Source organism: Erinaceus europaeus, chromosome 4 (genome assembly GCF_950295315.1).
Source record: "Erinaceus europaeus chromosome 4, mEriEur2.1, whole genome shotgun sequence".
Lineage (NCBI taxonomy): Eukaryota > Metazoa > Chordata > Mammalia > Eulipotyphla > Erinaceidae > Erinaceus > Erinaceus europaeus.
Genome location: NC_080165.1, coordinates 106,267,557 through 106,293,914, shown reverse-complemented (window position 1 = coordinate 106,293,914; position 26,358 = coordinate 106,267,557). Strand labels below are relative to the sequence as shown.

The window sequence follows — 26,358 nt, the reverse complement described above, 5'->3', positions numbered from 1 at the left end:
AATGCTTCCAGTTTTTCACAAACACTGAGTACGATGTTGGCTATAAGTTTGCTATATATGAACTCCACTATCTTGAGGAATTTTGCCTCCAGTGTTATTGCTGGGGCTTGGTGCCTGCACTAAGTCCACTGCTCCTAGAGGCCATTTTTTTCCATTTTGTTGCCCTTGCTGTGCCTTTGTTGTTGTTATTATTGCTACTGTTGCTGTTGTTGTATAGGACAGAAAGAAATCAAGAGAGGAGGGGAAGACAGAGAGGGAGAAAGAAAAAAAGAAAGAAAGAAAGAAAGAAAGAAAGGAAGAAAGAAAGAAAGAAAAAGAAAGAAAGGAAGATACCTGCAGACCCGATTCACTGCTTGTAAAGGCTCCCCCTGCAAGTGGGGAGCTGGGGGCTCGGAGCTGGGATCCTTAAGCTGGTCCTTGCGCTTTGCACTATGTGTGCTTAACCCAGTGCACTACCACTTGGCACCCAGGAATCCCAACTTTTAATGTGATAATCAGTATTAGAATAGTATTAGAATACAACAACAAGAAAGACTAGACACAGGAAAGGGGAGAGCAAATTAGAGCCACACAGTCCAATGTTGGTGAACCAAATTCAAGTTGAAAAAGACTCTTGTAAATTACTGTAAGTTAGACACAATATTCATAAATAATCACAAAACAGAGTATAGCACAAAGACAAATAGGAAACATATATACAGTATGCAAGGCCATTATAGAAAACCATCTAATATAACAAGCAGAAAAAAAATAGGAAAAAAGTCAACATAAAGCAATTTGAAACTAAAAACAGAATAGCTATTTATTATATACTTAGATAACAAGAGAAAAGGGGAGATAGAGAGGAAGGGAGGGAAAGAGGGAAAGAGAGAAATAGAGAAAGAGAGAGAGAGAGAGAGAGAGAGAGAGAGAGCTGCAGCACTATTTTCACCACTTATGAAGTTTTCCCCCACAGGTGAAGATTGGAGATTTAAACTCAGGTCCTTGCACATGGTAACATATGCATTCAAGCAGTTATGCCACTGCCTTGCCACCCCCTCCCATTTGTGGATTTTATACTCTTGTAAGAAGCAGGCAAGAGGCCAAACAAATACAAAGGAAAAGTATTTATATTCAATAATTACAATTACCTAGAGAGAAAATAGAGGGAGCTCAAGAGTAGATGGGAGATATATATACACAGGGAAGTCACAGCATGGGTCATGAAGTGACATGTGGTGGGAGGCCTGAAGAATGAGCATAAGAGGAAGGAAGGTCGGTATAGACAGAAGAAGCAAAAAAAAGTCAAAGCCATCAGGGAGAAGCATATCTGGTGGCTTCAATATAAGCAAGATGATCAAATGTGCTGCTCAGTCTTGAGATGGGAGAGAACAAATACAGAGGGAATAGGGTCAGGTCACTTAGCCAGTCAGCAAGCCACTGTAGCATTCTGGTTTTGTTTTTTTCTTCATGAGAGCCATGTAGGGTTCTAATGAAAGAGGAGACATGCTGTGACCTGTGATAGCTGTTGATGATATAGCTGTGTACAGTGTAGATCAATACAAGTTTACTTCTGGGGAGCCAGGGGGTAGTGCACCTGGTTAAATGTACATATTACTATGCAAAAGGACCCAGGTTCAAGCCCTCAGTCATCACCTGCAGGGGGGATGCTTTATGAGTAATGAAGCAGGACTGCAGGTGTCTCTCTGCCTCTTCCTCTCTATCTCCCCTTTCCCCTCAATTTTTATTTTCTATCAAATAAAATAAATAACATTTAAAAAAAATAATAAAAAATGCTACTTGGGAGAAAGCTAGAAATGGAGCTACCTTATGGTCCAACAATTCCTCTCCTGAAGATATGTCTTTTTTTTTTTAATTTAATTTTATTTATTTTCCCTTTTGTTGCCCTTGTTGCTTGCTGAGGATATGTCTTAAGGAACCAAACATACCCATCCAGAAAGATTTGTGTATGCCTATGTTCAGAGCAACACAATTTGTTATAGCCAAAGCTTGGAAGCAACCCAGGTGTCTAACAACAGTTGAGTGGTTGAGAAAACTGTGATTTATATACACAATGGAGTAACACTTAGCTATTAAGAATGATGAATTAGCCTTCACCTCATCTTGGATGGAAACAGTAGTTCTTAGTGGCTATTATCATATTATATATCATAAGTGTCCAGAGAAAAGAGACAGGAACATAAAGTGCCTGGGGGCAGGACTTCTTTGAGAAATGGGCACCTGGATGGAGAGGGAGCACTCAGCAAAGGAGACAGGACAGGACAGGGCAGGGCAGAAGATGCAAAAAGCCCTGGTCAGGCGCCAGCACTCATGTAGTGTCCTGCACAGCCACATGTGGCTGAAGCTAACTGTGAGAGACAACACTGTGAAGGAAGCTAGGGAGGCAGGAGCCAGGCTGGGGAGGGCTCAGTGGGCCACTAGGTAGGGCGCAGGGTGTATTTTAAGCTGTCAAGGTGATATGAAGGGCATTTTCGGGCAAGTGTGAAAATTCCCCATTAATATCTGGAAGGATACACAAAATCTGTAGGAAACTCCCTTTGCAATGGCTCTTTACCTGAGATGCAGTTCTCTTAGAAAAGCCGGGAGAGTCCTTCGAGAGCAGGCTGGAGATGGGCAGTCCCTGTAGTTTAACATGTTGATGGGCCTAACCCAAACCCCAAAGCACAGCCTCTTCTTCACTCTGGAGAAGGGTCTATAATGCGGACAGCAGGGTGCCCTTGCTGGTCATCTTGAGGCCTTGGACAGCATGCAAATAGGGCAGACTATGTGAGTTCTAAATGCCTAAATCCAGATGCCTGCAGGTGGGAATCCACTTTCAAGTCTGTCACAGGGATCCCTCCCCCATCCCTGTTGTAGTAAAGGTCTCCTCCTCCTCCTCCTCCTCCTCATCCTCCTCCTCCTCCTCCTCCTCTTCCTCTTTCTTCTTCCCTCACTTCTGTTATCTGCTGGGTTCCTCAGGGTACCTGCAGATGAGACCTTGAAGTCTCCTTTCATGTGGGCAGACATTAACAATACTGGTACTCAAGCTTGGCCTGTAGGGAATGGGGAAAACTAAAATCTGATCCTCCAGTTTATATTTAAAGCTTAGATTTGATTTGCAAAAGTTACATTTTTTAAGAATAAGAAGATGGAACAGGGCAAGGTTTTGAGTGGATGCCAAACACAGGAACGACATCAGGTGTACTTAGTTAAGATAAGACAACGAAGGCACAGCCAAGATGCTAAGTAGGAACATGCTAAGTTGTTGCATGTTCCTTCAACTGCAACAACAGCGAAGCCATAGCAAAACAATGAAATGCCCACATACAGACATGAATCTCAAATAAACTTTCACAGCAAGGACCAAAAGCTCAGACCCAGCCTGTGGGGACACAGAAAGAAGTCTTCCCCCCAAGGTAAACAAGGTCATAACAAACAACCATGGAGAAGAGATTGCTAAGGAACTTTACTCTGATGAGGGAAGACAGGCTGAACTGAAATTCTAGCACCCCAACCCCCACTATAATTTCATGCCTACAGACTATACAAACAGTAAATTAAATGCTATAATCCAGGTAGGGGTTGCAGGAGCAAACTTTCTGAAGACTGAAGTAGCTTGATGAAGGTTGGTAGCCCCAGTGGACACACTCATATTGGAATTCAGTCTCCACAGTAACAGGCCCCAGAGACAGGTTTAGGGAGGAGTGCTCTCTGACCTGCTCTCAGCCTGCCAGTTCCTGTTCCCATCATCCTACTGAGCACCTGCAACTTCAAACTCCTGGCCACTCTCCAAAGTTATTATAAAAAGTAAATAACTAAAACCTTACAAAGCTCAGAGATTTGTCTGCGATCAGCGAGATCCCATCCTCAACCAGCATAGTCCCCGAGCCCCCTTGCATAGGACCATATCAGAATAATGAGTATCCATGTTTCTTTCCTTTTATGAGACAACTCTGAGCATGTGTCCTCTCCTGCCACTGACCATTCCCCCAAACCAGGCCCTCATGACCCACTGGTGTGAAGATGAAAATGGCATCTGAACTTTACCAGACACAGCTAACATTCGGGAGAGCCATTCCTTCAAAGGCCATCAAGCACCCTTGACATCAGTTAATATCCCTCATAGTGCAGTCTCCATCTCCAATTGCAGAGCAAGTCAGGGTGATCTGGCTCCACTAACTGATGGGGGCTGTTTGGGCTGGTCTGGATGGCTAGGCAGGTGACTTTCTCCTCTCTCACTGCTCCACTTGCCTCCCTCCTGAGGCTGCACATTGGAGGCCACCTTCCGCACATAGAGATGGGCTGCTCTCCAGTGGAGGGTGAGGGTGTGGCTGTGCTTTCCTGTAGAAACAAATTCTTGGGGCTGGGAGCACTCTCATTCCCACAGGCAAGGACCTCTCTCCACGTACAGGTGGGGATACTTGATGAATGGTGAGATATACGAGTCTCTCTCTCTTCCAATTTCCCTCCCCCCTCCCAATTACTCTCTGTCCTATCTAATAAAATAGAAAGAAAAGATAAGGGAAGAAAAGAAAAGGTGGGGCCAAGTGGTGGTACACTTGTTTGAGCACATGTTACAATGTTCAAGAACCCAGGTTTGAGCCCCCGTCCCCACCTGCAAGGAGAAAGCTTTGTAAGCAGTGAAACAGTGCTGCAGGTGTCTCTATCTCCCTCTCTCCTTTCAATTTCTGACTGTCTCTATCTAATAAATAAGCAAAGATAATTAAAAAATTTTAAATATATATTATAAAAAAAGAAGAGAAAAGGTCACCAAGTACAGAATCATCATGCAGGCACAGAGAAACAGCGATAACCATCGTGGCAATAAAAACAAACAAAGTCTCCAGGTCCATTTGCAGAGCAAGTCAGGGGCAGGAGTCAAGGCAGCCTCACTGCCCAGTCACTGGCACCTTATCCACAGTGGAGAACATCCCTCCACCCTGCAGAATCCCAGGCACAGGCCCTTGTGAGCTCCCCGCTCCTAAGCCCTCTCCCCAAAATCTCCTCAGGTTGCCCACAATACAGCAAAGAGGCTGGAGCCTGGACCCCTAAATTCATATGCCAGAGTGATGTTCAGGTTCTCTCCCCTCTCCATAGAGAGGAAGGAAGGAGGGGGTAGATAGCATAATGGCTATGCAAACAGACTCTCAAGCCTGAGGCTCCATCAAGTCCCAGGTTCAATCCCCCACACCACCATAAGCCAGAGCTGAAAAGTGCTCTGGTTTAAAAAAAAAAAAAAAAAAAATGAGAGGAAGGAAGGAAAGGAGGTTGGGAGGGAAGAAGAAAGAAAGGGAGAGAAAGAAAATCTCCCCAGCAGTGATGAAAAAAAAAAATAGGCAGAACGGGTTCTTTGGAGTGTTTAGGGTTGGGTGGTCAGTCAGAGGCTATAACGGGGTACAAAAATTCTGAGCTAACAGTCCCATTCCCTTTAAGGGCTGCACAGTATTAAGCACCGTATTTGCTTAAAGGGGCCACAGGCCCAGGAAGGGAGCACATCTATGCCAGTACTAACTAGGTTCTAAATGGCCCAGGAGGAAGAGCTGAGAAAATGTCACATGGCTGGGGGCCCGGGGGCAACGAACTTTAGGAAGTGTGGGAACAGATTCACAGGGCAGGAAAAGACCCTACAGCAACCACAGGGCCAAGGAAGCAGGAAGTGATGCCAGAGTGTCCTGTGGAGGCCAGACTAGTGGGCAGGGAGGCAGGGGTTAAATTTAGCCAGGTAAACACACTGGCAGGTGGGGAGGGCTGCCTGCACTGGCTGGAAATTGGACCATATTTTTGTCTTCTCAGCCAGGATTGTACCAAATAGGTCGGTTTTCAGGACTCAGCCAACACAGGCATAGGCCTCACAGAGGAGATGGTCAGGTTATTATTGCTCCCAAAGAACAGCTCAGTGGTATGAGGACATGGGAACCTCACTAGCAGCTCAACAGAAAGACATCTCAACCATACTTCTAAAATCTTGTGTTTTAAACCAATGTTAAATGAATTGTCTTAAACTGAGTTCTAGATTTAAAAAAAAAAAAAGTGACTCAGAAATAAGGAGATAGTTCACCCAGTAGACTGCACACCTTCCAAACATGGACACCCTGGGTTCAAGACCTGTCATCACCTTGGAGTACCATGGAGAGAACAGAACCAAGGATAGCTACATGGATGGTGGAGCTGTGGTGTGGTGTCTCTCTTCTGTCTTTCTCTTTCTTCTTCTCTTCTTCTTCTTTCTCTCTCTTACTCCTCCCCTACTCTAAGTAAAAAATGAATTTTGGTTAGACCACATAGACTTAATATCACTCACATACAAGGCCTGGCTTATTCTCAGCACTGTATTTTAGAAAAAAGAGAAAGAAGTAGGGCACCAAAGTAAAAGCCCTGTGGTGAGGGGTAGACATGCAGCTTCCTGGGCCAGTGGGGGGTGGGAGTGGGCGGGAGGGATGGGTCACAGTCCTTTGGTGGTGGGAATGGTGTTTATGTACACTCCTAGCAAAATGTAGACATATAAATCAGTAGTTAATTAATATGAGAGGGGGAAATCAATTGTATGTCTCAAAGTTTCTCAAAAGACAAACTGAATCTTTTTAATATATAGGCTATGTATTTGATATGCGGACTCTCTCAAAAGCCTAGACCAAGTAGATTAGAAGCTTCCAATAGCACAGCTATAGACAAGATACTGGGTACTGTACAGCAAACCATAACAAAGGGACTTTTCAAAGTTAACCCAATTAACAAATAATGTGATGATAATATTAACTATTGATTGTCTTTTTGAACCCTAAGACAGCAGGAACCTCACATCTTCACTATAGAGCCCCTACTTCCCCCAGTCCTGGAACCCTTGGATAGGGCCCACTTTCCCGTATGCATCTCCCAATCCAAACCAAATAATATTGCATCTGCCGATCACAACCTAACCAAAGCAACGATTGCCATCTCAACATGCTTCACCTCAGACTATATCCAGAGACTTCTCGTGTGGAATGACAACCCTTCAGCTTCATTACTTGGGTGAGACCTTTCCTTTTATAGTACACTCTAATTTCATCTCAGGTAGTTCACTTTCTAACAAAGTCCCATAACCTAGATATACACCAGTTTCTGTGAGAGAGAGCTTATGTGCACACGTATCCATAAACTACTGCAAAATATATACCTGAAAACAGAAGTACACTAGAGTTTGCAGTGAGTACCTCCCTAACAGTTCCTCTCCACTATTCCAAGCTTGGGATCCATGATTGCTCAACAAATTGTTTGGCTTCATATGTTAACTCTCTTTTCAATCACCAGGTTCCAGATGCCACCAGGATGCTGGTCAGGCTTCCCTGGATTGAAGACCCCACCAATGTGTCCTGGAGCTCAGCTTCCCCAGAGACACACCTTACTAGGGAAAGAGAGAGGCAGACTGGGAGTATGGACCAACCAGTCAATGCCCATGTTCAGCGGGGAAGCAGTTACAGAAGCCAGACCTTCTACCTTCTGCAACCCACAAGGACCCTGGGTCCATGCTCCCAGAGGGCTAGAGAATGGGAAAGCTACCATGGGAGGGGGTGGGTTATGGGGATTGGGTGGTGGGAATTGTGTGGAGTTGTACCCTTCCTACCTTATGCTTTTGTTCACTAATCCTTTCTTAAATAAAAAAAAAAAAAAAAAAGAAAAAAGAGAAAGAAAGAAATAGAGGCTCAAATTGGGACCAGGTGGTGGTGTACCTGGTTGAGCGCACACATTACAGTGTGCAGGGACCCAGGTTCAAGCCCCCAGTCCCTACCTGCAGGGGGAAAGCTTTTCGAGTGGTGAAGCAGGACTGCAGTTGTCTCTCTTTCTCCCTTTCTATCTCTCCCTACCCTCTCAATTTCTGTCTTTATCCCATAAATAAAGATAATTTTTAAAATTAAAAAAAAATAAATAGAGGCTCAGATTAAAAAATAGCATGTCAGTGTTGGGCAGTGACACATCTAGTTAAGTACACACATTACCATGCACAGGGATCCAGGTTCAAGCCCCCACTCCCTACCTGCAGGGAGGAACTTTACAAGTGGTGAAGCAAAGCTCCATATGTCTTTCTGTCTCTCACCCTATCTCCCCTTTCCTCTCAATTTCTCTCTGCCCTACCAAATAAATAAATATTTTAAAAGATTACCAGATTAAAAAATAATTTTCTTTTCATCTGTATTATAATATTTTTTCCCAACCTCTCTCCTGGATTTTTTTTTCTAAACTCCTGAATATTGCTTCAAGATGCTTGATAGAAATGAAGCAATGGCTTGAGGTGGGGGTGGGGCAGTCTTCACATGCTCTTCTTTGTTGTGTCTCAACAGACCTAAACCACTCAGCTACCCATCAACACAACACAAAATTCAGCTATGAGGCTAAAACAAATGTGGGGTCTGAAGACTTGCTTAGAAAATCAGGGAGATGGGGTTTGCAACAATGCTCATGTGGATAGTGCACATTTCACCATGTATAAAAAAGAAAGAAAGAAAAAAGAAACAGTGAGAGATAAGATGGGTGGCTGAAAAGAAGCAAGAAAATTCAGAATGGTGAGCATGAACATTTCCATGGACTTATTGGTGTTTATTTTTGAGAGAGCAAGGGCTCTCACTCACATAAAGCTCTCCTCCTATGCCTAGAGGTGCCAGCCAGAGTGAACTAGAAGCCAACAGAACTATCTAAAAGTGAAATGAAAACAGACCAGCCTCATTTGGCCCGCTGCCCTTCTTGAAGAAGAGCAAACAAAGATTTTCCAGCTGCCACGGGAGTAAGAGGTGGGTGACATATGCAGGTGAATAAACTTTTTTTCCCCTTCCTACAGCATATGGTTCCCAGCAATTTGGCAACATCCCTTTCACTTGTCCTTTGGCGGGAAAGGGGTGGGGGATAGAGAGAGACAACATCTGAGAAAAGAGTTGTTTTAAGCCAATAAGGCACACTTGGAAATATAACCAGCAAGTGAACTGAACTGAATAGAGGCATGGTTGGTTGTATACATTCTGAACAAATATCTGGGCATGCGTGCACGGGTGCACACACACACACACACACATACATACACACACACACACTCACATTCATATTCAAATACATAAGAAATTAGAGCCTGGGAAAGTCAGGAATCCAAGTTCCTCCAAGACGAGCCCCTGCTACCCTGGCAGGCAGACCCCAGAGTGCTGCACAGGACCCTCAGCCTTGTTTTCTTTAAGAAAGATAAGGTAGAGGGTAGGAAAGAGAGCACCAGCACCAGCACCAGCCTCCATGCCCGAGGGCTTGGAGGTCCCAGGTTCAATGCCCCAGCACTATTATTGGCCAGAGCTGAGCAGGGCTCTGGTACATAAAGGAAGGAAGGACACCCTCCCCAAGGGGGAGCAGTGGATAAAGCACTAGACTCTGAAGCTTGAGGTCCGGAGTTCAATTGCTGTCTCATGTGATGCTCTAGGTCTCTCTCTCTCCTTTTCCAATTTCTGACTAACAGATAAATCTTTCAAAAGAAGAATCGGAACCACTCACTGCTCTTGGCACTGATCTGCACAAAGTCTCTCTAGGTGTCTGCCTCCCACTCACCACCTCCTCTGGTCTCAGCTCCACCTGCCCCTCCCACAGAGTCCTGGCTTGGGCGGCAGCCTGAGACCACCAGAAGCCCCGCTGCACCTTCCTTTCCCACTTTCACAGCAGAGGCCTCTCCACACCCTCCTTCTGTCCAGGAGACACACCTCCTTCTTGCTATTTATAGCCACAATCTCCTCCAGAGAGAGAGCAGGCACTATTCTCAAGTGGAGGAAGGCCACCGCTCTGCTTCCACCACTCCCAGGTCGGATGCCTGCCAGGGCAATGCTGTGCGAACAAGCGAGTCAGTGCGTGGGCACAAGTTGGGCCTGGTACCCGCCACCCTCCCAAGATCGGGATCTCCCATGACGAGTGCCCTAGAAGAGGAGGTCTCCTGGGTGTCCCCAGAGTGCGTGTGGCCAGATGTCACTCAGCCCACTGACAGTCCTGGGGTCTGGGCACTGACCCAAGTGTCACTCTCACAGCGGCCCTGGCAGCTCTGAGAGTGGGCCTGGGAGCTGCGCACGGCAGGGGTAGTGATCATACATGTTCCAAATCTTCCTCCTCCAGGTGCCCGGCCAGGGCTCTGGTGGGTCCCAAAGTGCTAACACTGTGCACGGGGCCCTGCAAGCGTGGGGCGGTGGGCTGCGCCCCCACTGCCCACTAAGTGATCAGCCCCGGCCCCCTGTCTGGGGGACCCCCGCGGTCTGCGGGTGGAAGCATCAGGAAACAGGTCTAGAGACTTCTGCCTGACGGTGGAGGGAGGCGAGGCTGGGCGCAGCCAGCCCCAACGGAGCTCGTCCGGGCCGGGCTCAGTCCCCAGGCCCCCAACCTCCAGACCCGCAGGTCTGCAGCCTCGACCCGGCCGAGCTGGGCCTACCTGCGGGCGCCCCCCACCTATCGGCGCCCCAGCTCTGTCCGCGGCCCCCCGGGCCCCGCAAAGCTTCCCGCCGCCCGAAAACCGGGCACCCCGCCAGCACTGCGGGTCCCCACTCACCTGCTGCAACCACGCCGAGCACCCGCGCTCACCTGTTGGTCCCGCCGCTGCGCCGCCGGCCGCGTTGCCGGGTTGCCGGGTCCGGGGTCCGAGGCCGGTGCGTCGGAGGTCCGGAAGAAGGGAATCCGGAGTCCGGGGTCCGAGGCCGGGGCAAGGGCGCCCGAAGTCCAGCGGCCGGGCTCTGGAATCCGAGGGTCCGAGGGTCCGGGGAGCCCAGGGTCCAGGTAGGGGCCCCGTGTGGCTGCGGGTCGGGTGAGCGCCCCGGGGTCTTGCTGTCCAGGTGCCGCGGTCTCGGCGGGGCCGGGCTCTCAGGGGCCGCTGCCCGCGCAAACTCGGGGCTGGGGGCCTGGGGTACCTGGGGGGTTTCCAGGGGGTGCCGCCGTCGGGCGCTGTGCTGGCAGCAGAGTAGTGGGGCCGCGGCTGCTGGAGGCGGCTGCGACTGAGCTCTGGGCCCGCGCGCTGGGGGCGGACTCCACTCCGCCCCGCCCCTCCCGCAGCCCCCCGCCCCTCCCCCGCCAGCCTCCGCTCCCAGCGCCAACCCAACTCCAACCCAGCCCGGGGGCCCCGTTCCTTAGAGCCGCGGGGCAGTGACTCAGGGCGCCCCGGGCTGGTGCCCCACCTTCGGTCCTCACAGAACTCGGCCTCGCTCTCCCGCCGGGAGCACCCAGCCGGGCCGAGGAGTCACGTCGAGTGACACTCAATGTTTGCTCGCGTCCCGCCCGCTGCCAGCGCCGGGGTCGAGGGGGTCTCTGTCACCCGCTTCTTAGGCCCAGCCACCCGTCCAGCCTGCGCCCCCAGCACTGCGAGAGAGCTGGAGCCCCGGACCTCTGTGTGGGGGTTACCCCGAGAGCCGGCTCCGGATGGGAAAAAGCCCTCTCTCCCTTCCTCTGTGGCCTCTTGGGGCTGGGTTACTCACTTGACTGTTACGGAAAACTGAGTCACAGAGCTACAGGGACATTGGTGGCCAGGAAAGGTCTCTGTAGTTTTCAGTCTCAGCTCCGTCTGCTTTGATTTGCTCGTTTTTAGTCTCAGTTCAGTTGAAATGCTCTGAGGTCCCAGAGTCTGGTCACAGAAAGTTACCTCGAAGCACCCCAGGGGGAGCTGGCCAGCACTGCCCCAGACCCTGGGAACAGGAGCACCCTACTGCCAGTGTCCCAAGGCCTCTGACAGCCTTCCTAACCCTAACCCTAACCCTGCTAAAGACATGGCCTCTGAATACATCCAGCCAGGAGGTAAGGGACCAAATAATGGTAAGACTGGACAGCTTTGCCTTTTCTTAATTAGTAACCAAGCAAGGTGGCTTCCTTCCCATGGGAGAGGGGGCCGGATCAGAGACTGAGGGTCGGGACCCCACCATGGAAGTCAGACAACTGGGAGCCATTGTGCCTTGGCCTTTACAATAAGTATGCGTTGTTCTGGCAGATACCTGAGTAATCACAGCCTTGGGACTGTGTGGGCTTGGGGTTTCCTAGGGTCCTGGAGAGGGCCTCAAGGCCTGACACCGAGGGCCTGTAATTACCAGGGACTAGGGGCTTCCACTGGGGAGCTAGTTCAAGGTTTTTTCCGGAGCCAGAGGAGCAGTGTGGAGGCTGGCATGAAAGCTCTGAATCCACTCTACCCAATTATACATGGAACAGCTCTCCTCAGAGGGAACCATGAGTTCTGGGGTGAGGGGCTATGTGGGAGGCTCTAGAGACACTCTCATTCTAGGAGAATCTGGGGGGTTCACACAGCATTGATTGCACACACACACACACACACACACACACACACACGGACTGTCCCCAGCCTCAAGGAGCTCAAAGTCTGCAGTAGTGTTGGGGTGGGGTTGGGAGGATGGAGGGGAGGGGGTTTTGTCTGGGGACTAGAAGGGACAATGTTCTTGGTCCCTTGATGACACCCAGGAAGAGAGCAGATAACATGTCAGGCATCCCAGTTGGACATTTCACCTCCATCCCTCACCTCATCCAAGAGGAGTCAAGTTTGGGTCCAGCAAGAGCTGCAGTGCCCCCCCCCCCCAGCCCACTATGGCTGAAGAGCAGAGAACCCTGCTTCCCCTGGAAGTGGTAAGACCCACTGCCTGACAAACGGGCATGTCACCCTGGAGGGCAGCCCTAAGGGGATGCAGACAGGTCCACCCATGTTTTGTTTGTGATTGCTGGGTGGGGTCTCTCATCTTCTCCTCCAAGTAAGACACATCCTGACCTGGCACGTGTGGTTGGGGAGGGGGTGGGTGGGCTGGCCTCTGCTCTGCTGCTCTATCCTGGGATTGATCTCCAGCCACACTCGAGGCCTCTTCCAAGCCAGAGCCTCTAGCAGAAGCACTCCCAGAGACCCAGGAGGAGTCAGCCTCCTATTCACAGCTCTCCTGGCTTTGGAGGGGTAGAGCTGACCTCTGGCTCTGAAGCTGTGCCCTTTCCCATGCCGCTCCTGGTGGTGGCTGGATCACCCCTCTTTCCTTCCTGGTCTGCCTCTGGCTCTCTACGGAGGGTCCACATAGGATGTGCAGGAGCTGTGATGAGATGATGAGGCTAAAAACAAGACCAGCCTGAAGAGTCATCACAGCCCATCAAAGCTCATCAAAGAGGCAGCTCATGGTGTGCCTGCTGCTTGTCCCTTCTCTCTTGTAAAGCCAGGGTTCACTTTGTGCCTGGTGCTTGCATCCAACATCCACCACCATCATTGCCCTTCAAGGAACAAGGGCTTGCAAACCTGCCAGAACCCACCCAAACCCATAAAGGCCACTCCTAGCTTTCCCCACACACCCACCACAGCTGAGACAAATTGGGACATGAAGGAGGTAAGAGGTAAGAGCTCAAGGTAGCTCTGCTCAACCCTCCCCTCTGCAGGTGGGAATGGAAGGGTTGAACCCAGGTCCGTGGTAATGTGTGCACTCTATCTGGTGTGGTACTGCCTAGTTCCTGCACTCCTGTATTTTAATATTATTATTATTATTATTACTTTCTCTTCAGAGAAGATGAAGGTTGGAGTTGTTCTTTGAGGGCATGTTTGTTTCACAGAAGTATGGAATGAAGGAAATAAAGGTGTTGCTGAGGGTTGGGCCTACCTGGGGATTGCGGCTGGTAGGCTGGGGGTCTGCTCACTCAACTCCACTTAGGGCTCAGGACACCAGGGAGGGAGGATGGATGGGAGTGCTCATTACATCCTGCTGATAGGGTCAGGTGCTATTTGGAATTGGATACAGAATGCTACTTTCCTTTTCAAGATTCTAACATCCCCTTGTTTCTCCTGTTTCCATTTGTTTGTTTGTTTGGTTCCCACTGAGGCTCAGTAACTACAGACTCAACTGTTCCCTGTGGCCACTCTTTTCCCCTTCAGGTAGAATGGAGAGACAGAGATAGAGAGATAAAGAGAGACATAAAGCTGTATCCTGCTGCCTGTGAAGCACCCCCAACTCCCATGAGGTGTCCTGGTCCTAACAAGTGGAAATGTGCGAGTTTGCCAGGGGGGCTCTCTGCTGCTCCCCCCTTCACATTTCAGCTTTATGCTTTGTGTTGAGGTATAGAAGAAGCAGTATTCACCCTTGGGGGGCTCTGTCCTTAGGGTGGGGACTGGAAAAAGTCAACAGAAATGATGAAGGACAGAGGCTTCTGACATCCTGGCAGCTGCTGGCCCCAGGGATCCAGGAGCCCCAACCCGCCATTCCTACTCCAGTGCCCCCTCCCCTGGGCCTCCATGTGCTCTCCTGCAAAGAACCAAGAAATTCTGTTTAACCAGATTGTCTCCAAGATGCCTACCCACCCCCCAGAACTTAAGGTACCTATGATTAAGTGAAAAGGGAAATGGAGAAAGATGGAGGTAGGAGACTGTGAGTGACTTTGAGGGCCTACACATTTCACTCAGGTGAGTGTTGAGGCCAAGAAATGGAAAACTGGGAGGAGTGAGAGGTCAGAGTGGCTGCCTGATAACTGGAGAGCCAGCTGGTCAGAGGTCGAAGTGGGAGGAGGTGGCAGAGAACTGGACACAGCAGATAATCCCCCAAGTCTAATGGCAAAGGCCAAAGGTGAGGAAGGCTGGGGGGCTGGGGAGGGCAGTGGGGTCAAGTGATATGCTGTCCACAGTGAGGGAGTGTGGGCATGCTTGAAAGCAGGTGGGGAGAAACCAGGATAGAAAGAAATGCCTGTTTTTAGAACAGGACCCTGGTGGGGTGGAGACAGAACTCAGCGAGGGGCCAGGGGGCAGCGGCCAGCCTTTCAGAGCAGAAGCCCCCTCCAACCTTTGCCACCCCAGACTGTCAGGATGCCAGGCAAGACAGAGGAGGACGAAGAGAAGGAGAAGGGGGAGGAAGAGGTGGAGAAGGGGGAAGAGGTGGAGGAGGGAAGCCCATGTGTTTCAGTGAGGAGCCTGCCCTGGGGAGTACTGAGGTGAGCAGAGTGGACATACCAAAGACATGTGATTAGAGGTGTCCACAGGCCACTGGGGCCCATGTCACCACACAGGGTGTTTCCCAGGGACTGGATTCTTCAGAATTTCTCAGGATGGGTTTTTCTTTGTTTGTTTGTTTGTTTGTTTGTTTTTTATTGCTGCCAGTGTTATCACTGGAGCTCTGTGCCTGCTCAACAAATTCACTGCTCCTGTGGCCATTTTTTCTTTTTCTTTTTTCATCCTTTTATTTATTTTTTATTTTGTTTCTTTTTATTTGATAGGACAGAGAGAAATTGAGAGGAGAGGGGGAGATAGAGATGGAGAGATAGACACCTGCAGCCCTGCTTCACCACTTATGAAGCCTCACTCCTGCAGGTAGAGACAAGGAGTTTGAATTGGGGTTCTTGAACATGGTAATATCTGCATTCAACTTAGTGTGCCACCACCAGGTCGAGTTTTTCACAAACAGATTCCCAGGCTGTCACTCAGGCCTCCTAAATGTCTGTGATTATACTTTGTCATGAATACTCATGGCTCAGGTTCAAGCCCAACTCCCACTGCACTGGGGGAAGATTCAGTGTTGTGTCTTTCTCTCTATCTCTGTCTCTATTTGAAAAGCTTGGCTTGAAATGGTGAAACCCCAGAAATGACAGAGAAAGGGAAAGAAAGAAATGAAGAGAGAGAGGAAGAAAGAAGGAGAAGGGAAGAAAGAAAGGGAAAGGAAGAAATGAAGAGCAAGATAGAAAAAGAAAGGATAGAAGAAAGGAGAGAAGAAAGGAAGAAAGATAGGAGGTGATGATTCTGACTCTCAGCTAGTTTGAGGCTCAGCCCCACTGACCCTAAGGCACCTACCTGGTGAGCCAACAGAAGGCTGGGCCACTCCCCTCAGGAGCAGGTCAGTTACATTCCCTGTGGCCACTCTGCTGGTGGGTAGAAGGGAGGACGGAGAGGAGCCCAGTTGCTCCTCTGGCAGCTGCTTCTCCCCACCTGGGCCCAGGTGGATGCTCCGTGCTCAGTTCCAGCAAGACTGGGCCCCCAGGCCCCACCACATGGTATTCCAGAGCTCACACTCACTAAATGGTACTAATAGGGATGATAAAGGAAATCCACAGGTAATCCGCACATCTCAAGCTAAGTAATGGTTTGTCTTCTCAACTATAATTATCATCAGGTGAGTTTCTAAACTCCCGACTTCCACTCTCTGAGATGTGACTCTTTGCCAGGCCATTCCCCTCTCTGAAGCATTTGTTTGGCTTCAGGAAACATGGCTGGAGTGCCAGGGGCCAACACTGACCCACCTCCTAATGCCCAGCTGTTCAACATTCAAAAGGTTGACTGGCAGGCATCTAGACTTTCTCTTTCTCTTAAAAAAATTATTTATTTATTTTGGCTAGGATAGAGACAAATTGAGAGGGAAGGGGTAACTAGAGAGAGACAGATACCTGCAGACCTCCTTCACTGCTTGTGAAGCATCCTCACTGCAGGTGAAAACTGAGGTCTTGAACCTGACTCCTTGCACATGGTACTTTGAGCACTCAACTGGGTACACCACTGCCTGGGCCCTACCTTGTTCTCTGACATCTTCATTCTGTGTGAGAAACATCTGGGTTCTTGTACACAAAAGACTTCAGCATTCTAATTGACCTGTGAAGCTCTCAAATATGTTGATCAATAAAAGTAACCCATAGACAGAAGTTGAAACATAAGAACAGAAGGGAAAACACAAAGCAGAACTTGGACTGGAGCTGGGGTATTGCACCAAAGGAAAATCCTCTGGAGTGGGACGATGTGGGATGGGGGGAGGGTTCAGGTCCTGGAACATGATGGTGGAGGAGGACCTGGGGGTGGGGGTTAGACTGTGATGTGGAAAACTGAGAAATGTTACACATGTACAAACTACTGTCAACTGTACACCATTAATCCCCCAATTAAAAAAAAAAGACCCATAGCTTATAAAGCATCTCCCAGTAAAAAATAAATTTAGTACATATAAAGATAAAAGTGTCACAGAAAGCCAATCAGCCACAATGTTAATCAAACTCTAATATTTCTCTTCTCTTAGAGGTCTTGTTTGAGACTCATGTGTTGACCATAAAAACAGTGAGACAGGGTCCACTGGTGGGACATGTCACCATGCATCAGTATCCAGGTTCAAGCCCTCACTCCCCACCTGTGGGGGGGGGGGCGGCGGCGCATTTCACAAGTGGTGGATCAAGTCTATAGTTGTTTCTCCTTTTTTCTGTCTCTTCCTCCCCCCTTTATCTCTTTCTTTCACCCTCTATCACAAAAAGGAAAAAATGGCCCCTGGGAATGGTGGAGTCATGCAGGCACAAAGCTCCAGCGATAGGGCTGGCAGGAAAAATAAATAAGTAAAAAGAAGAAAAGGAAACAGTGAGATGGAGACTGGATTTACATTCCATGTCTCTCTTCCTTTCAAGTTTCAGATCTGGCCCTTAAATACCTTCAGTTCTTCAAGAATGAACAGATAAATACTATTGCTTTTTATAGGCTTAGTAAAGGGTTGAAAGTGCTGAGTTGTTTCCCAAACCTGAGCAGCAGGAGGGAAGCAGATAAGAGGAGGGGGTGGGGGGCAGGAGAAACTTGCAGCCCAGGGAGCACAGGGCACAGGGAACACCCAGTCTTGCCCTAATTTTCTAACTTCCTTCTCCACCTCCTTCTCCTCCTCCATTTTTTCCTCCTTCATCTCCACCTTTCCCATCTTCCTTCTTTTTTCCTCCATCTCCACCTTCTTCTCTTTCTCCTCTTCCTTCTTTCCCTTCTTTTCCTTCTCAACCTCTACCTTTCTCTTCTTCTCTTCCTCCATCTCCACCTCTTGTTCCCATCCTTCTCTGCCTCTCTTTTCCTTCTCCTTCTCTTCCTTCTTCTTCTTCCTCCCCCACCTCCCCCCACCTCTCCATTCCTCTCCCCTTCCCATCCTCCCCCTTCATCTTCCTTCTCTGTAGCCCGGTAACCCTACCAGCCTCTCCACCTGCTGATTTTATTTGGGGGCTGCTGTTTGTACTATATTTTCAACAGAACTTTCTGGAAACAGAAAAGCCATCAGACCCACAGCTTCTCTGGTGGTGGAGCATTCAGGACACCTGAGGAGTCCTGCTTTCTTGGGCAGTCACCACCATTCCTCTAGCTTTCCTCAGCCAGGGGTGGGCCACAGTCCACTCCTTCTGGCCTCCCCACTGTCCCCACCTCCCTGGGGGACACCTGCTCAGCCTCCTTTATTTCAGTGTCCACCTGGCTTTGCAGTAAATTCTCCAGAGTGGACAGTGAAGGGCCCAGGCCCCTCTGAACCCTCTACAGGGGCCACACCTCACAGGCCTCAGGACCCTCCTCCTCGGGGGAGGTGTCCAGTGCTTCACAGTAACTTCAATTCTAACAATGAGAAGAAATCTGAACACAATTAGGCTTTATGAACTTTGTCTCTTTGCAGGGAGGGAGCCCTCAGCCTGGACTGGCTGGGAATAAGAGTATAGGAGAGCCACCCAGACAGACAGATGGGGGATATGCTCCTACTGCAAATACTGAGCACATAAATGTTTACTTAGGTCTAAGAATGGCCTGGGTGCTTTTCGTGTGGTGGGGATAGAGGAATGAATCAGGCCACTGAGCTGTGGAGCCACGCTGGGGAAACAAGAGGGCGTTCTTTCGAGAGGGAACTGAGAGCTGCTGGAAGTTAGGGAGGGAGGCCAGGGCTGGAGGAGTGCTGGATGTGGGATGTTGGGCATGGGGGGAGCTATCCAGTGGGCACACAGGGAGCTGGATATACCTGAAGGGCCTCAGTCCCTCATCCAGCAGCAGATGACAAGGACTGGAGAGGCCTCAGGTCACATCACTGGCATTTGAAACAGTGTGTCTGTCTCCACCTTATCCTTGCAGGGAGAGAGAGCAACGCCCCCCTGAGGGCCCACCCAGCCTCACCTGCAATGTCACCACTGCCCAGGACTGGCTTCCACATCTCCTGCTCCCAAGAAGGTAGTTGCAACGTGGATGGGGGGGGGCACCTCATCCATGCACACAGCCCCACCCCACACTCATCAAGACCCAGCTTTGCCAACAGAATCCCACTGAGACTTTTTTAATTCAAAGGGCATGAAGCTATTAAAAGACATTCTCTTAGGGGCCAGGTGGTGGCACACTTGGTTAAGCACACACATCACAGTGCGCAAAGACCCAGGTCCAAGTCCCTGGTCCCCACCTGCAAGGGGAAAGCTTCATTAGTGGTAAAGCAGGGCTGCAAGTGTCTCTCTGTCTCTTTCCATCTCAATCTTCCCCTTAAAATTTCTATCTAATAAATAAATAAAAATATTTTTAAGAAGACATTTTTCTTTCATTCTCTCTCTGCCTTTCTGTCTATCTAAAACAAAATAAAATGAACAAAGAACTAAGGGCTGGAGAATTGCTCACCTGGATAGTGTGCTGCATTGTCATGTGTGAGACTCAGGTCTGGGTCCTAGCCCTACTGCACTGAAGGAAGCTTCTGTGCTGTAGTGTCTCTCTCTCTCTCTCTCTCTCTGCCTGTCTATCAACAATAAACAAACAAATAAAGGAGATTCTAAGCAGTGAACCCACAGGTTCATTTGGGTTCTTGGGTTCTGGGTCTGGATACAAAAGCCCCAGGACAAGATAAAGCCCTCCTTCCTGTCTACTCTGCCACGCTGCTCACAGCTGCCACAGAGTCAGAGGAGAGCAACTCACTCTGGGGCTTCTTCTGAGAAGTGAGGAGACTCTGCTCTCTATTTCTAAGCCACAATGGCCACCCTCTGCCTTCCCTCTATAGTCCCTCTGGACTACCAGGGCCTGAGCTGGTGTGAGCTCACTATAAAAGGTCCTTCCACCTTCTCCAGCAGAATACAGCATTACAAGCACTGTCCCAAAGGCATGGATGCTGGAGTCCAGGCCTCAGAAGTTTCTGTTCCAGGACAGTTTCCATGGCTGCTCAGTGAGCACCCTTTGCTAGATGCTTGGCACCCTATAAATGTTAGCTTTTTATGCTCGGTATTGGCATGGGGTATGAGGAAGTGTATGGCCAGACTGACTTCTGCAGGAGCAACATGAAACATCCAGATAACAATACCCAAATCTAATAGAGAACACATGACGTGCTGGTGAATTTAATTCTTACAACATTTTCTGTGGGGATAGTGCCTATGCTTTGCCATGTGTGATCTATCTGGCCCCCACCACACTGGGAGAGTTTCTGTGCTGTGGTGTCCTTCCCTCTATCTCTGTCTCTCTCTTCCCACTTAAAAATGCCAGGTTATAGTAGTGAAGCCCCAGTATGACAAAACAGACAAATAAATAAAGACCAGTCCTATGCAGTTGGCACTATAGCCACTTAATTCTACAGATGATAAAGCTGATATTTGCAAGGTCAATGCAAGGTCAGCTACCTATTAAAATGTATAGCTGGCTGCTTCACAGCAGGGTGAAGAGTTTGCTGGAGAGAGACCTGGGAGGTGTGTGTCAGGTGGTGGCACACCTGATTAAGTGCACAAGGACCCAGGTTCAAGCCCACCTGCCGGGGGAAAGCTTTGTAAGTGGTGAAGTAGAACTTGCAGGTGTCTTTCTGTCTCTCTCCCTCTCTATCTCCCTCGTCCTTCTCGATTTTTCTGTCTCTATCCAATAATAAATACATTTAAAAAATTATTTTTGAAAAATGGGAGCTGGATGGTGGGACACCTGGTTGAACACATGTGCTATAAGGACCCAGGTTTGAGTCCCCAGTCCCCACCTGCAGGGGAAAACTTTGTGAGTAGTGAAGCTGGGCTGCAGGTGTCTCTCTTTCATTCTTCCTCTCTATCTCCCCCTACCCTCTTTATTTCTGTCAGTCTCTATTCAATAATTAAAGATAATAAAAAAAATTTTAAAAGAGAGAGAACTATGGGGATCCAGGCTGCTGTTTAGGCCAAACTTGATGACTCAGACCTATAAAGGGCTGGGAAGTAATGCTTCATTCTCACCACCATGCAGTCATTGGGAAAGGAAATCTCTGAACCTAATTCTATACATAAAGAGTGGAGGAGGAGTTAGGATGGAGAACATAAAGTAAATCTGGGAGGTAAAATGCTTTCTAGATATCATCTGTCCACAATGGAATATGAAACCCATTTCTTCAAACTAAGAATTGAGGGAAGGTAGTTCTCTGATTCTTGCCTCCTCTCACATCGGGGCTAGTAACTCCAAGGAACAAAACCCCTGAAGTTCAAATGGCCCCATTTAAACCCATGAAAAATGGTCCCTAAAAGTGTTCATCTCTTCCAAGCTAGAGGCTGCCAAGTCAGGAACCCCACCACAATCACAGAGTAGAGAGCACCCCCTCATGGCCCAATGGACCTACTTGCGGGTAGCCCCTAGCATCCTGACCAAAAAAGAAATGTGTTTGAACAAGTTCAGAGTCTTGTTAAGAGAGGGCAGTTCACACTGGAACTTGAAGATACATTTCTATACCAGGCATTACTCACAATGGCCTCAAGGTGGAAATAAGTCAGTATTTCCATAGTCTTCTACATTTCTCTCAAATGTAGAAGATCCAAATGTAGACTGATACATAAATGAACAAAATGCTATACCAACACACAGTGGACACTCATTCTTAAAAAGGCTGGAGAGTCTGGTGACAACGTGGAGGAATCTTGAAGACCAAGTGAACTGAATCAGTTATAAGAGGTTAAGTGGCTTCACTTACATGAGTTATGTGGAGCACCTCACAGAGATGAAAAACAGAATGGTGATCTTCAGGAACTGGGGAGAGGAGAATCGATTCACTGTTTAATGGGGATGTGTTTCATGTTTCTGTTGGAAGTGATGAAGGGATGCTCATAAAAACAATGTGGATATGCTCAGTGCCACTGAATTGCATACTTTAAAATGTATACTTTAAAATTGTATACTTTTTCATGTATATTTTACCATAAAAACAACAACAAAATAAGAGAAAAAGAGAAAGGATGAGCCTATCATTTAACCTTTTCCCCAGATTCTTAAACTTAATTTATGTTGACATTTTTTTGTGCTGAGTTTTAGCTTACAGTGAAATCTAGGGTAAACATTGTCTTAAAATTCCTTCCATTCAGAAGAAATGGAGGGGGAGTAATTATTCGAAAACATGCTTTATAATCAAGACAGCATTAGATAGGTAATGAAACACACTAGCACAAACGTGTCCAACAAAATGTGCCCAGAGTGGAGCTATTTAACCTCTTGTGGCTGATTCAATTCACTTAGGCTTTAAGTTCCTCCACACTGACAACCTATGCCAGACTCCCCATCCTTTTTAAGAATGAGTGTCCACTGTGTGTTGGTATAGCATTTTGTTCATTTATGTATCAGTCTACATTTGAATCTTCTACATTTGAGAGAAATGTAGACTTTTTAAAAAGATTCATGTCATATTTTATATGAGAGACAGTTTCGTATGAACCAGAGTACATGTGGGACTGGGGATTGTACTATGGGTCTCAGTCATGCAAATACTATGCTCCACCAGCTAAGCTATGTCCCTGGCTGCCCAACTAATTTTTGAGAAAGCTACAAAAGTAATTTAATAGAGGGGGAATAATCTTCAGAAAAAAGTGTTGGAGCAATACACAAATTAAAATGTGAAACTCAACTGAAAAATCACATTTGTTGTTAATACTGATTGGTAATCAATTACCACCGATTACTTGATAGGTAATTATCACCCATTAGGAAAATGTAAGTTTATACTATAATAAAACTACAAGACTATTAAGACAACTAAAATTCAAAAAGTATGGACTGGGTGGTGGTGCACCCAGTTAAGCACACACAGTACCATGCACAATGACCTACACAAGAACCTGGGTTTGAACCCCGACTCCCCACCTGCAGGGGGATGCTTCACGATCGGTGAAGCAGGTCTGTAGGTGTCTATCTTTCTCAATCCCTCTCTGTTACCCCCTCCTCTCTCAAGCTCTTTCTGTCCTATCCAAAAAAATATAAGGGAAAAAAAAGGAAAAAAATATTCAGAGGAAGTACTGGATTGTAGTCTGAGCACTGAGCCCCAATGATAACCCTGACACACATACACACACACACACACACACACACACACACACACACACACACAGGGAAAAAATCAAAAAGTAACAAAACCAACTATTGGCAAAGGTGTGGACAAACTGAATTGTTTGTACACTGTCAGTGGGAATGTAAAATTACACAGCCACTTAGGAAAATGGTTTGGGGATTTCTTTTAAGAGTAAGTATAGGGGGGCAGGCAGTAGTATAGCAGGTTAAGCGCACATGGCGTGAAGCACAAGGACCGGTGGAAGGATCCTGGTTCGAGCCCCCAGTTCCCCACCTGCAGGGGAATCACTTCACAGGCGATGAAGAAGGTCTACAGGTGTCTATCTTTCTCTCCTCTCCCCGTCTCTGCCTTCTCCTCTCTACATTTCTCTCTGTCTTATCCTCTCCTCTCCCCCTCTCTGCCTTCTCCTTCTCTCTACATTTCTCTCTGTCTTATCCAACAGTGATGACATCAATAACAACAACAATGAAAAACAAGTGCAACAAAAGGGAAAATAAATATAATTTTTTTTAATTATCTGTGTTCTTTCCTATTTTCAGCTATTACAAATAAAGTTGTTATGAACTTTGAGGTACAGGTGTTTGTGTGAGCTCACATTTCATTTCTCTGGGGAATTGCAAAGCTATGAGATTGCTGGGTTATATGGGAAGTACTATACTTACTTTTTTTTTTTTTGCCTCCAGGGTTGTTGCTGGGACTCGATGCCTGCACTATGAATCCACTGCTCCTGGAGGCCGCTGCGCTACCACCCAACTCCTTCCCCAGATATTTTTCAATGGGTGCACGTTTAAGCAAAACAGAATACATCCATATCATGAAATAAAAATCACATGATAGAAATAGTATAGTATATAGGAGGGTGGGAGGGGCATGTCTAGCTGGAACAGTCTTGACCTTTGCTGTTGCTGATAAAAACAGACATGCTGTGGTCCGGGAGGTGGCACAGTGATAAAGCTTTGGACTCTCAAGCATGAGGTCCTGAGTTCGATCCCCGCCAGCACATGTGCCAGAGTGATATCAGGTTCTTTCTCTCTCCTCCTATCTTCCTCATTAATAAATAAATAAAATCTTAAAAAAAAAAACAAACAGACATGCTTATGGAGGGAGAAGAAGAATAGCCAGGACAGTCTTGGCTTAAGAAGCTTGGGTGGGATAGCAAGGAACTTTCCTCATTCTCTATAAAACCCATATTTGTCCCAGTCCTGGAACCTCTGGAGTTTGGCCCGTTTTCCTGCAAGCTTCTCTCAATCCAGCCAAATGATCCTGCATCTGCCAGTCTCAACCAAATCAATGCAACCACTACCACCTTGACATGTTTCACTTCAGATTGTGTTCAGAGACTCCAGGCGTGGGATGTCAACCCTTCAGCTCCAGTATTCTGGTGAGACCTTTCCTAGCTCATAGGACTCCTTAATTCCATTTTGCCATTCCTAGCAAAGCCTCAGAGCCCAGATATAGACCAGGGACCATGAGCTAGGGCATATGTGTACATGTTAGGGGAAAATGTATACTTTAAAGTGAAAGTGTGCAATAGTCTACAATGACTCAATAAGTGCAGCAAACAAGAAGAAAGACCTAAAAAAGAAACCATAAAGTACTTAATCAAATATTTTCTAGTTAGACCTGGATACCCTCCTCACCGACTTCCTTCCTATTTCACTTCCCTCAATCACTCTAAGTCCAACCATGTCAGATAAAATAAGGACTACAAAAGCTTGATAAGGGCAAAAGACCAGAACACTTTAATGATGGCCCTTTTGGTTACTACCGAGCCACCCCATCATTTGGAACTCTAGTCAGGGAATCCTGGTATTCCCACATAGCTATGATGAGCCTAGACCTCTAACAGATCCCTCTCTCTACCACCACTGGTCATCCCATCAGGAGATACATCATAAACCCTCTATAGGCCTCTACAGGAAATCTCCCTCAATGTGGAACAACAGTGGTAGAAATTGACCCACTTGGGGCCAGGTGGCGGTGCACCTGGTTAAGCACACACATTACAGTGTGCAAGGACCTGGGTTCAAGCCCCTGGTTCCCACCTGCAGGGGGAAAACTTCATGAGTGGTAGAGCAGGGCTGCAAGTGTCTCTCTATTTCTCTCCCTCTCTATCTCCCCTTCCCTTTTAATTTATCTCTGCCTCTATCTAATAATAAATAAATAAATATATACATACATAGATACATAAATATATTTTTTAAATGCCCCACTCTCTGAAGGGAGACTGGATCAACATACTCTGCCACTTAAGGAAGATGAGTTCTGAAATGAGTGCAGCCTAGAATGTTCCCAGCTATGACCATGGAATGTGATCAGACCTACAGGGACTCAGAGGTTACACAGCCTCCTGTGCTAAATATGAATAAACATGGGCCCTAGGTCAGATCGATGGGATTTACAGTTAACGGTATTTATATACTTTTCCCGTATCTGGGAGCTTCTCTCTGCCCTGATCCAGCTTTCTAGTCCTATTTCCAACTCTGACACCATCTCCCCAGACAATACCTTTAGCCCACCTGTATGTTAGCTGTCAGGCCCAGGAAAAAATTAATAAAGTCATGGGCCTCTTGGAATATACCTAAAATAGACTTCCTACATGAAGACCCCAAATCTTATCTGCTATATTCTTACCTTTAGGTTCCTGATTATTAAACAATTTGTTTTGCTTTGTATCTTAATGCTTTTCAGCCACCAAACTGCAGATGATACCATGATGCCAACATGCTTTCCCTGGGAAAATGATCTCACTGTTATGTCCTAGAACCCCATCTCTCCAGAGCCCTGCCCCACTAAGGAAAAATAGAAACAGCCTGGAGGTACGGATCAACTTGTCAACACCCATATCCAGCAGGGAAGCAATTATAGAAGCCAGACCTCCCACCTTCTGCACTGCATAATGATCCTGGGTCCATGCTCCCAGAGAGATAAAGAATAGGAAAGCTTCCAATGGAGGGGGTGGGATATGGAACTCTGGCGGTGGGAATTGTATGGAAGTGTAACCCTCTTATCCCACAATCTTGTCAATCATTATTAAGTCACTAATAAAAATAATATATGTAAAGAAGCTCTGGAGTTCACCTTGGGCACCTCTTTGCCTGAGGGTAGGACTGCCCCCACCCACCCAGGGAAGACAGTATTGTTGGGGCTGAGGTAGGAAAGGGCTGGCTGCAGACAACTTCATATCCTTTATCTGGGTCAGGTCACCCCTTCTTTTCCCTCCCTCTCTCCCTCGCTCTTTCCTTCCAAGAGCTGTCTTCAGTGCCTGAGTGTCATCAACAAATCACCCTGCAATCCTGACCAATTTCAAGGGTTTTACATTTTACTTTATTTATTTATTTAGCCTCCAGGGTTATCGCTGGATCTCGGTGCCTGCACTACAAATCCACTGCTC

At 47.6% G+C, this 26,358-nt stretch overlaps 1 protein-coding gene across 3 annotated transcripts in view; it reads right to left on the bottom strand.

The window, feature by feature from the left end:
• WNT5B (Wnt family member 5B) overlaps window positions 1–11,142 on the bottom strand; it is a 150,725-nt gene extending 139,583 nt beyond the window's left edge. Inside the window, exon 1 of one of the 3 annotated variants that reach the window (XM_060190349.1) lies at window positions 10,514–11,142. The gene's annotated coding sequence lies outside the window, so the exon portion shown is untranslated. The remainder of the gene's footprint in view (window positions 1–10,513) is intronic. The other 2 variants (XM_060190353.1, XM_060190350.1) reach the window with 2 other exon arrangements.
• Between the last annotated feature and the right edge of the window lie 15,216 nt (window positions 11,143–26,358).